Source organism: Argiope bruennichi, chromosome 2, assembly GCF_947563725.1.
Source record: "Argiope bruennichi chromosome 2, qqArgBrue1.1, whole genome shotgun sequence".
NCBI classification, from domain to species: Eukaryota; Metazoa; Arthropoda; class Arachnida; order Araneae; family Araneidae; genus Argiope; species Argiope bruennichi.
This window is the reverse complement of record NC_079152.1, coordinates 119,988,901-120,001,831: the sequence shown is the minus strand read 5'-3', so window position 1 is coordinate 120,001,831 and position 12,931 is coordinate 119,988,901.

The following is a 12,931-nucleotide window of genomic DNA, read 5'->3' as shown; positions in this document are numbered from 1 at the left end:
TGCTCTCGGATGTTATTTAACAAAACGTTCTCAAATGATAATTATATGACCTCTAACAGTGTTATAAATAACATTTCTCGTTGATATTTGATCCCTGTATGTTTTTGGTTCCCGGTTATAATCTTGGAGTATATGAACGGAAGAATAGTTACTATTAGATTTCGTTTCTTGTAAATTTATTTCTCCCTTGCTGCTACTATTTTCAACAACTTAATCGAAACGTTGTTTCATGACATTTATTGCAGAAAATAAATTTATGTTTTTATAAATTTTGCAAATTTTTATCAGTAATCAGGAGGCATTTATTGCTTGAATAGAAGGCTATTATTATAACGAATAATAATAGCCTCCTAAATAAAAGCAATAATTAGTAACGAATATTGCATTTTTTAAATTTTCTACACAAAAATCCAACATTACAAAAATTATTTAGTTTCAATAATTGGCAAAAGAATAACGACTTGTAGAATCACCGATAACATTCAAATTATTGTCGTTGTTTCTAATGGTACTTGTCATAGACAAACCCGCTGGTGAAGTCATCGATTTTAAGCCGAAGGAGCGTCTCTTGTTTTTGCAGCGCCAACTAGGGCGAAGAGTATGTCTTAGCTACTCACACTTCACATTCGCTTTCGCAGCCCTTTTTTACAGGGAGGTACATTCACACATCTCACAGATAGAACACAGACGAAGAACAACCATACTCGAACCGGGACGCCCAGATCATGGGGAAAACGCGCTACCCCTATGCCAGGAAGCCGGTTTAAAATAATATTATCATTCAAAACTTTAATTTATGCACCTGTGCCAGGTATGTAAGGATTTTAAAACCGAATCCCAAGCAGTTGGCACATATATTTTGTCTCAGAAATAAATGAAATATAGCAAACTTTAACCCGTTATAAAAGGCATCTCCACTAATAATAAACGTGAATGTGTGTGTTGGCGCTCTACAGGAAAGACCATGGGGAATATTTTAGGTGCAAAAATACGATAGTTTCTTAAGTACGTGCTGAATTCTTCAAATATTGAATAATACAATAACAACGCGTTTGACCGCGGAGAAACATATCAAAGTGATGGCGACAAGTTGATAAAAGCTAATTTTATTCATTCAATGTAAAATGAACTCAAGTAAATTAAATTTATTTTAATTTTATACGGATGTTGGAAATTCAGCTTAGAATATTTTTAAAAAATTGATTAAAAATAGAAAAAAAATTATACGGAAAAATTGATGCCATAGAAAAAATATTCTTTTGAATTTTTAGATGATGTAAAAATCATTTCTGTATTGTATGTGTGTTCTGCAATATTTATGGAAGTTATTTTGAAAAAACTCTACAATTTCACACAAATTTGAATTAAAATTAAAAAGAAAATTGTTCCGAGGTTTGCATCTCCACCTCCCATGGTATTTCTGTGCCAGATAGCAACACACACACACACACACACACACACACACACACACACACACACACACACACACACACACACACACACACACACACACACACACACACACATTGAGCTTTATTATAAGTAATGATGACGGTTCAATTTTCAGTTCGTAAAAAAACTAAGAAAAAAATTGAACCATCAATGTGTGACGTCATGCCAATGTCTATGCACCTTCATACCAAGTAAGAGTTGCAATGGAGTAACAGAAGTTATAAGTAGAATAAACAGAAATATGAGTTATGGAAAATGTAATATTGATTAATATTGTTTAACCTTTGTCCGTACTAATTTATTTAAACTTCTAATCAGATGATTCATCGTATTTGAGTCATTTGCCATTATTCCAATCTGTTTAAGAATGTAAAAAATATCCAAAAGTGCCCTAGGGTTTTTTTTTAAATTATTAATAATGTTGCAATTACAGATTTAACTGCAGATTTAAATATCAAACATTCTTTAATTCTTAAGCGGAGCTTAGAGGTATCATTTTGAGTGAGGTCATTGAAATAAAATCCATTAAAATGTATTACTTATTTTTCAATAATGTGGAATCATATTCAGCGTGATTAATAGTGCACACTGATATCTCTCACAGATGCTGTGAAAATTTTTGCAATTTATTACCTTCTGTTATTGGTTTGTTTACCCAGTAAGGAAACTGAATCGCGTAACCAGAGATTAAATGTTCTGAAATCACAATGATAGATTCTTGGAATTGTATTAAAAGTCTAATTCAGCGAGGGAATTGTTGATTTATTTTTATGGACTTCCATCATTTTATACAATTAAACGTAACAGCTCAGAATAATTTCTATTCTACAAGTTATTTCACTCATTTCGCTAAATGACGCGCTTTGTTAAATAAAAACGGAACTGCCCCCTTTTCATCTCGTTAAATAAAAAATCCCAATTGTTTCTGCCAGTCCTTAACCGATCGAATTACTTTTGCACCCGTTCTCTCCAACAGAAAGCTCCTCGGCGAGATGATAAAGCAACGGTGCAGACTAATGGACTGCTTAATTGGACACCATGATGACGAAAGGGTGAAAAAAAAATCTGTTGTATCTTTCATTACCATCGTGAAGATCCTGGGGACAGGGGTAGTTGCCAGGGGTTGGTCTCCCCTAACAACGACTTTCAACTTAGACCCAAATGAATCGCTTCCTTCCGGCCCTCGGCTTTTAAATATTACCACCCCCTTTTCATTTCCACCCTCCTCCTCCCATGTCGAATACCTCCCGATTTTTAACAATGGACTGCGGCACTTTTTGTTGATTTTTTTATTCATTTCTCCCAGATGAGTCATTGTGTCACCCAAAAGTGTCCGGTTTGGGGAATCTGGGGGCTGCTCTGATTCAGAACGACCCCCCTCTTTTTTAGACGACCCACTCCTGAGTCACGCGATGCACCCCTCGCTGAAAATTCGACACCCCTGCCCGTGCAAGGGCGGTCCAGTTGCAACTTAATGGGACAGCTTCGGGTATGTTTGTCTCGAGGCTATTGTCATGCAACGGCCTTTGTGTCAACTGTTCTATCCTCCCCCCTACCCCCGAAGAATCTGTTTGCTTGATAAACTCAGCTGAGATCGAGGAATCTATTTGTGCAAGAGATCTGTCCGGATTCGAATCAGAAAAGATCGGACTTTTGACTCCGGTGGGGTAATAATGACTTTGATTGCTATATGGATAGCCCAGATTGCACTCTCCCAAGCGCTTGGGGAGTGCGATTGCTTAGCTTTATTTAGAAATCGAGAATATTATCAGCGAATGCTTTTATGAATAATTTTAGAATGGAGCGAAAGCTATTGGGTTTTGAAATCTGAAATGCCACAGATTGCTTCACGAAACTATTAAGAAGTTTAGTAACTTTAAAAAGAAAAGTTCATAATAGAGGACTAGATAACTTATCATAATAGAGGATTAGATAGACGACTTAAGAAGGCGCATTTTTTAATTAATCGATTTACATTAGATGTATCTATACTGGCAAATTAATATCCAACAAACAGTAATTAATATCCGTTGTTCTATTTATTTACTTCTGAATTTCTGTCCAAATCAAGGATTTAAAGTTTTTCAAAAATCGCAAAATATCAAATTTATTACATTTATGCTAAGAGTGAATGCAGATACTCTGTTTGTCCTTGCTGTAAAACCTAACCTTTAACACTCCTTTGGCATCCAAAAACTAATTAGATGTTTATAATGGTTTGTCTATTCGTTGTCCAATTTCTTAAAATACAAAGCACTCACTTAAATTAATAATCAAATCCAGGGGGGAGTGATCACCCTAAACTTTCTTGCATACCCTCTAATAAAGGTATTATCTGAGAGAACGCCGTGCATGGAATTGGGATACAATAGTGACGAAATATTAACCTTTGGCGTGGATTTAGAATTTTTACTGAATTTATCATGTCAACCTTGGCGAGTTATTTGGCGATTCATTCCTAGCATGTGTTAAAGTCTCCAAAAATTGAATTTGTGTTTTAGACACGTTTTTCTCAACAAATTGAATCAAAAATTTGACTAAAATCTGCACTTGTGGTCACAAAATCACATACCAAATTTGATATGTTTAAGTCATTGCGTCTCTGAGTTATCACGATTATACGTATATCTAAAAGTGCAGACCAACATACTGTCAATCTCTTGTTTTATTTGGTTCAAAATTTGATAGATATCTGAACTATACGTGTTAATTCTGGGTTTCAAATTTTATCTATCTAGCTTTCTTCTTTTAGTCGTTATCTTGATAATTATATTTGAAGAGCCTGGCAGACAAATTTCCTGCGAGGGAATTTTCCCCAGAATTGGATAGAAATTTACAAATTTGATATAAAGTAATTTGATAAAATTTGATAAAGTAATTTGATTACAAATTTGATAAAAATTCATCTGTCCAGTCAAGAGTGGTTTTGTGTTATATTTGTCCCAGACAGTCAGACATTTTCCAAAAAATGTGTATTTCGAATTCATAATGATCTAAAACTTGGAGATTCGTCAAAATCTTGAGTTCAAATTTTTTGACGATCACTGTACTTTTTCTATACTACGTGTACGAAAAAGCAATTCGTGGTCGCGGTCTCAGAAGAGATCTGTCTATATTATTTGAATAAGAAATTTTATTATATGTGTTTTAATCCTAAAGTTTACATTCAATTTATTCTCCATACAGTGGTGCTAATGAAGTGTTAAGGTTTAATTGCTTCTTGTTGTAATGCAATGTATTTATTTTTAATCATCTCGATTGTAATCGCAGCTCAAAAAGAGAAATGTGTGCCTTGGATGTATCTTTATCATCATTTATCAAGAGTATTACAATTGTACTATCCTTGCTGCTTTAAAATGAACGAATGCATAATAATTCTCTAATTACTAGCAAAACTTTTAATATAGATTTTGCAAAATAAGTAAATAAGATTATTTACTTATTTCCTGAACATTCCGGAACTAGGTATAGTTGAAAGTTGGATTCACAGAGCAATTACTAAAATTCTTTTAATTCAGTTCCTAAAAAACTATTAACCAGTTAACTATTTTGACCTCTTTGGAAAATGCGTATCTAAATTGTGTCGCAAAAATTTAGCGATGATGAGTGTAATCGTCAAACACAGAGTACGTGTAATAGGAAATTATCTTGTAATGAAATGACTTTTATTTTTTATTTCAATAATCACATTTATTTATTTAAACTAACATACATTTTTTGCATATGAACGAAAATAAACATAATTAATTAATTTATTATTTTAATCTGATGATAGAGAATGATATTGAGCAAAGCATGGTATAAAATGATCCTCATCGCGGTTTCTATTACCAGGCGCGACACTTATTGAAAAGTCTATAAGTGGTTTTTATGATTGCCTAATTGCTTCTGGAATGACTAATACAACACAGCGATACGTTTAAGAAAAACAATTCATATTTTATGTGGATTTTTTATAATAATTATTAATAATCTTTTATTTGTTCCTTTTATTTCGACTTGGCCTCAAAATATTTTAAACATCTTTAAATTTGAGAATATGTTTGGGTTTTTACTAAAATTGTAATTCAAACTGAAAATTGTCACTACTTATTAATCATGATTAATAAACTCGTCATAATGGAAAATGCTGTACTTTTTTCATGACGTTAAAAACAATTAACTGGTTAAGTGATAGAAATGCTGTCTCCATTTACTGCAATTAAAAAAAAAATTGAAATTATGATATCAAATGCTTGTTAACTCCTGTTCATTTGCTTCAATTTAATGAAAAGTTGAATGCGTTAATCAAACCATAATTACCAAAACTTAAATTCTTTTGTAAATGAAATTCCTAAGATGAACAACTGATATAATTTAACTCCCAGCTCAATTATTAAATATCCTCTTCCATATTTATAGTTTGACTTTTTAATTTATGATTCGCCTAAGGACCAGAATAAATATTATGAACCTATTAATGCAGCGTGTAAATTAGCTCCGAAAGGAACAAAAGATTTTCATAAAAAAAAATTAGATAGGATGCTAGTCTTATTGAGAAAAAAAAATCAGCCCAACTGTGCTTGATGTTTATGAGGAATTTAATTATCTTAATACGCGAAAACTGCTCCATAGATATGATGAGTTTAGCAAGTATTGGTATGCTCATCTTATTGAGAGAAAAAATTCATGCATGATAAACATGTTGTTTATGAGGAATGTCATCATCCTAGGAAGTGAGAATTCTCTAAACTTTTTTTGGTTCTTCCAAATTATTAGATAGTGTTCTGAGGTAATTAATAAAATTAATAAAGAAAATTCCTTAATAAAAGAAATTAATAAAGCAAATAAAATAAATAAAGCAATCATTATAAATATTACGGATTTCTAAAATGAGATTTTTTTTCATTCTACAGAGAAATCCAACAATTCTTACATGCCGTAAGGTGCCTTTCAGCGACATATCCAGTTATATTTTCTAAAATATTACAAGAATAAGATTGATGCCCTAATATTTGTTGTTGCCTATAGAACATATTCTGAAAATGTTATTAAAATAGGTGACTACGTTGAAAAGTCGACTTTTTTGCGAAACTATTAATCTTTTATTTAATATTCATAATGTTTGAATAAGTTTCTTTATACAACCGCTATAATTTTGTTCTATTTTTTGAGAAGCTACACTGATTTTTATATTTGAATTTACATCCTTTTTAATGTTGTTTTATATCTTTAGATGCTATTTTCACAAATATAAAATATATATAAAATTTTCTTACGAAAAACTTCATAAATTAAAATCTAATGCATATTTTTTGTTCAAATTTGGTATAATAATATCTCAATATGTTCTGCAGTTTCTGAACAAAAGAAAGTAATCTATTCATTTAGAAATACTTCATGGGTGTTTTAATGCTTAACAATGTGAAAAAAAAAATTGAAAATTTCGTGTTATTTATCAGTCTAATGCAAATATTTAAAGAATGGATACAAATACAGCTTATTTTTTTTAGTTACGGAACTAGATATTCCTTATCTGTAAACTTTTAAGCAAATCATTTGATAAACCTCTAAACTAGAAGATTTTTTCTTTATACCTCTTTTTAGCCAAAAAAATGACCTTTTTCCAATTAAAAAAAAAAACTTTTGTCTTTTAACTGGTATATTTTGATTTCATAAATGTTTTTCAACACTTTTTATGCAAATATTTAAAAACATAACAGTTTCTGAACGTTTTTCAAAAATATATCGTGAACGCAGTCACATATATTAAATAAATTTACTATATGTGCATGGCAACACGAGTGCTAATGAAAACCAAGAATTTGGTTTCATGTTTTTCATGTTTGATTGCAAGTCCATTTTATTGTGTTTGCACGATTGATAATGCTACATTTATTTCTATAAAGTTCAATTAAAAATTACTTCTTGAAAAATACGGTATTTAAAGCTACATTTACCACTGTTAAAAAATTTTCTGAGCAAAAGCTTAGTGATGCAGATTGGCAATTAGCTGTTTCTTTTATCTGCGTATGACTCTGCGTTTTAAAGTGCAGATTGTAAACGCCCGTTACAACATAAAATAAATATTTCTTATTTTAGGATATTACGACCAACGACTGAAAGAGTTTTTAAGGAAATAAAATCAAAACACAGACTACGTGAATTCCAAGTGACAGTGAGCATCTAGCTCGTTCTATTTTTAATAACAACATAATCTTCGTTGCCAGATGCAACAGCAGAAAAACAGTTTCATTTTACACAAAACAATATTTAAAATATTTTTGCAGCAATTACTTCTAAAACAAACATGAACACTTATAACAACTAAACAAATATTTAACATTTACAATCATTTATAATATTTAGTTACTTGTGAACCACAATGACTTGCGATGATAAGTTGCGTTACTCACAACCTGTTCCTACACTTTCTTTGCAAATTTTATATAAAACAATATAGTTCACAAAATTAAACGCTAGTTGTCCTTCATCTGGCAACAGCAGTATTATTAAATATGGTTTTTATCAAGCATTATTCCCATTATTCCAAAAACTAAAGTAAAAAAAAAAAAATTTTTTAAAAATTGTATTTTGAAAAAAATCAGTAATTTAAGGGGTGAAATTAAGTCACGAATAAAATGTCTATTGAATGAAAAAAAATTTCAAGATCCACCATTAAAATTTTTTTAAAAAAAATTTTTACAATCAATCCTTTTAAAATTATGGAATGCTGGTTCTTCTATAATATTCTGAGTACATTTCAACGAAAAATAAATCAAGGCAAACTGCATTACACTATTCTGAATTTGGAAGGGTGCATAAGGAAAAACACAACTCCCACATCCCCTTAGTCGAGACTTTTCAGACCTCTTTTTAAGTTAAAAAAATGGAACTTACCGTTTTATAAACAATAAATTTTTGGGAAACATTTGTTACCAATGGGAGATAATTATATTTTCTTATTTGGGGAACATTTGAAAACTTTCTATTCAGTCATGTTTTCAGCTAACATTGAATGTAGTAGTTTATTGTTTTTCAAAGTTGTATTGATATGTAATGAAAAATAAGGTACGTTCCCTACTCTGCTCTTTTTGCAGAAAATGATAATTAGTTCTACCCAAATATCTCTGAGGGGATATGTTAAAATATTTTCACAATACGCTGATAGCCATGCATTTAAAATTTACAAATTTACACAATCATACAGGGCATTTTCATCTATATTTATAAAGAAATAAGTGGAATAATGTATTTCTTATATATATATATATATACTGAAATCTTGAAATATGAAGTAAATCATATATTATATTCTGCATTATAAATCAAAAGCATTTTTTCTAATTCTAAATATTTTCATAGATGTTAAAAACTCATTCATAGAATTTTACGATTATTTTAGCTAAATTATATTAACATCTCTTTTTGAAACTACACGAAAGCGATTTAGGGGCGTGTCTCATAATTCTGAGACAAGGCGAAATGAAATGGATGACATTCAAGTTATTATTCCTTTCTTCAAGTATCATAATGTAAACGCTTGGGTATGTTTGTTCTATAACGGCCGATTTAAAGGTAATCAACCCCGCATAAAGAACGGATCCTTGAAAATATTGGGTTGATATTCGCTGGTACTGTTGTCATTATTTTACGATCTAGAAATTGCAGCCCAATATAAGTTGGAATTCTGATTTGAAGCGGCCATTTCCACCTATCTTAGTATTTCTACATTATCTTATATAATTTAAGGAATATCATATAAACATTTGATGAAAAGTTAAAGATAGATAAAAGATTAAATGGGCATACATTTCGGAAAACAATCAAATTAAACCCAACTTTCTATTCAACATAAGATATCTTTAAAATTCATGCCTTCATTTAGGATCATTTCTCAGGATCTGTATAATCTTCATACAAAGAAGATTATTGAAATTTTGCTAAAATCCAGCTATTAATTCCTTCCTTCAAGGCATAAAACGAATTCTTAATCGCTCGATAAGTCTAGACTGTTCGGTCAACGATTCTTTACAGAGAATTGATGAATGCTTCATGTATTGGAAAAGTTCCAGATTCCCCTTAAACATAAGCCAAACTCGGAATACTTTATTCCTTAACAAAGTTAGTTGCCCTCTGATTGGAGGCTTTTGAACGTTTTATTCTTACAGTATGGAATTTCCCTACGGGATAAACTTCTGCGAAAGAGATGTAATTGGACGACTGGAATTTCACAGGATGATTAAATTCCTTAATTAAGAGTTCATGGAAGACAAGTGGGAATATGAAACATGGATCAAGTAAAGAATTCAAAGAACCTGTCTTATTGTTATTCTAAGGTGGTAATAATAAATATGTAAGGAACTTTGGAGTTTAATTGCGATTTGAAATGATAAATCCTTGAAGACTCAACACAGTTATAACATATAAGCACACATTTCGCTTATTTTGAAATTTTTGGAATTTAGTACAGGAATAGAGAGATACTCGTAGATGTAGCTTCAGGCAATCTATTTAAAGTTTGGAACATTTAATTTATTATTTATCGAAAAGATTAAGATGAAGAAATTTACACGATCGCGATTACATTACAGTTGTAAATTGTAGTGACTTTTTGTTAACCGAATTGCATTCTTTACAATATATAAATATTAAATAATTTGTCAATATTATGTTTATTACATTACTTATAATTTTTTTCATTATTTAAAAATACGTATTACATCATTCTAATAATTTTCGAACAGTTAAAATGGATTATATTGGGCTATTTTTCTACCAAAGGCTTGCAAATAATTTAATATAACTTAATTAATTTTTTAACTATTTTAATTCATAGGATGGTAACAAATTTTCGAACGTTTTTAAGATATTAGTGTATTTGCTATATAGTGCACACACTGGCACACACACACACAGAGAGAAAAACACACTTTCTTTCACACACACACTCTCTTCAATCCCATGAAACTTGAGAAAGGAATAAGCCAAAAGAACATTTGAAAGAAGACAATTAATAAAACATTACTGGAACATAAAATACTGAGACAAATCACAATGTCATTTTGATCATACATTAATACCATGTATGAGACAATTTACATTGTACTTCATACATCGTTTTTATATGATTAAATGACGCGGCATAATATTCTATTTTAATATTTATTGTCTGACAACTGGAAGTGCATAAGCACAAATGCTCATATTTTCAGAAGCTTTTCAATACCTAGGTCAAAAATAAGTTTAATGTTGTTTTGACAACAACTATTAAAACCGATTACAGTTTATTGCAAATATTTAAATTCTGACGCATGTTCTGCATAGAAAATTTATTGTAAAATATTTTAGGACAAAATGTAACCCATCACATCTGAAATCGGTTGTACACAAATACATTGAGAAAACACTCAGCAAAATTGTATGTTTCGGTCCCCGCTTTACAGTGTATGAATGGATGACATCCAGGGAACCGCAGAACTACCAATTCTTACTCTTTGCCATGGTGAGAAGGAAGAGGAAAAAACATAATAAAAAAAGAAACCAGGAGTCGTTCTTGTGTTTCTCCGGAGAGTTTTTCGCGAATCGCCATCCGCTGATCCGGAAAATTTTCTCACATTCTGCGAAGCATACCCGGAAGCCGCGAACAAAAAACACAAGAGCAGCTGCGAACGGGTAAGAATGGGGCACGCAAAAAAGATCCACTATGTATCTTCTTGCTCAATGATATATAAGGCGTAAGATGGAATGTGTTAAAAAGACTTTGTTTTTTTCACCCTCAAAAAAGTTTTCTTTTATTATTTTTTGCATTCCTGCACTGGAGTTTATCAGTCTATACGAATACAAAAACAATGAAAAATGAGGAAGTTGTAAATCTTATCTGTTAAAGTTTTGAAAATGACAATGTTTATTTTCTCCCATACAAAGTATAGAGAAAGTATCGAATGAATCGTCAAAAAATTCGAGATAGAAGATTTTGAAATATTTCCACGTTTTTCTCTCTGAGTTCGTAAAACACATTTTTGGCATCATGTCTGTCAGTCTGTGACAAAGATAAATCCAAAACACTTTGAGCCAGACAGATAAAATTTGATAGGTGAACTTTCCATCAATTTTGTAAATTTCGATCAAATTTTAAAAGACACCCTTTTAGATGAAGTCTGTTTGGGTGTTCGAACAGTGAAAGAGTAGATATGTACCAAATTTTGAACTAAATCCGATAAGAGATTGACCTTTTGTTGGCATACTTTCATAAGCAAGTAAGCTAATAACTCAAAAACGTGATGACTTAAATGTATGAATTTTGGTATGTGCTTTTATGACTATAATTGTAACTTAACCGATAGGAAAAATCGCAGCTAAAACATAGATTCGAGATTTGGGTGCTATTAACCGCATACCAAGGATTAATCACCAAACAAATCGCCAAGGATCATATGGTGGATTCAGAAAAAATGCCAAATTCACGCCAAAGATCAGTATTACGTAACTATTATTCTCTAAGCTTTACAATTTTATAAGGAGGAGGAGGAAGGAGCGGATCGCACTTTTATTACAGACTATGCGAGAAAGGGTTGGAAAGACAGATTCCATTGGTTATAAAAGTATATACAAGTATAAATTTTGATTTAATATGTATACGGTGAGTCCATAATTTAAGTGTTAACTATTATTATTATTATTATATATAAAGTATTAACTAGTATTAATTTAAGTAATTGTAACTCTCATTGTAAATACATGCGAAAAAGATTTGTGGAAAGAATAGGAAAATTTTATGTTTATTAAAATAATAAATAATGAATTTTATTTCATTAAAAAAACTAAATAATTTTAATATAATTTTATCTTTCTCTACCACACAAGCGAAAAAAAAAGGAGGAATTTATCCTTGATTTCCTTATATTTTTCCATATATATAGATTCCATTTATAATATATAATCAAAATTTTAATTTTTTATTTCTTTTTCTTATTATGAAATCACACTTTTCCCTTTGGCATCCATTAAGTGCGCTAAAATTATTCAAAATGAACTTTTCACCGAACATTTTATGTTTATAATTTTTTGATTCCGTGCCTATTATGTTTCCGAAGATAAACTATAGAAATAATCGTCCGGAAAATAATTATTTTGCCACTTTAAAATTTTAAAATTATTTCAACTGATATAATTTTGATTATTGTGTTCATATTATCACTTTTTTTTCGTAATGTACATATATGATTTTAACTTGAGCGACAAACTTTGATATAGAATAAAAATACGTTTAATATTTTCCCTAAAAGGAGTGGCAACACAAGTGTAAAACTCAGTAACTAAAAAGTATACAATATTTTCCTTGAAAATGTATAGAACATGCTTTAAAAAAATCCTCTTTATAAATACGATGAGAAAAGTTAAGATGACATTTTTTATTAGTTTGTATATCTCTTAACACTGTTTCTCTTCTCGTGCTTGAATGTAAAAACAAATTTTATTACGTTTGAAGATCGAAGGC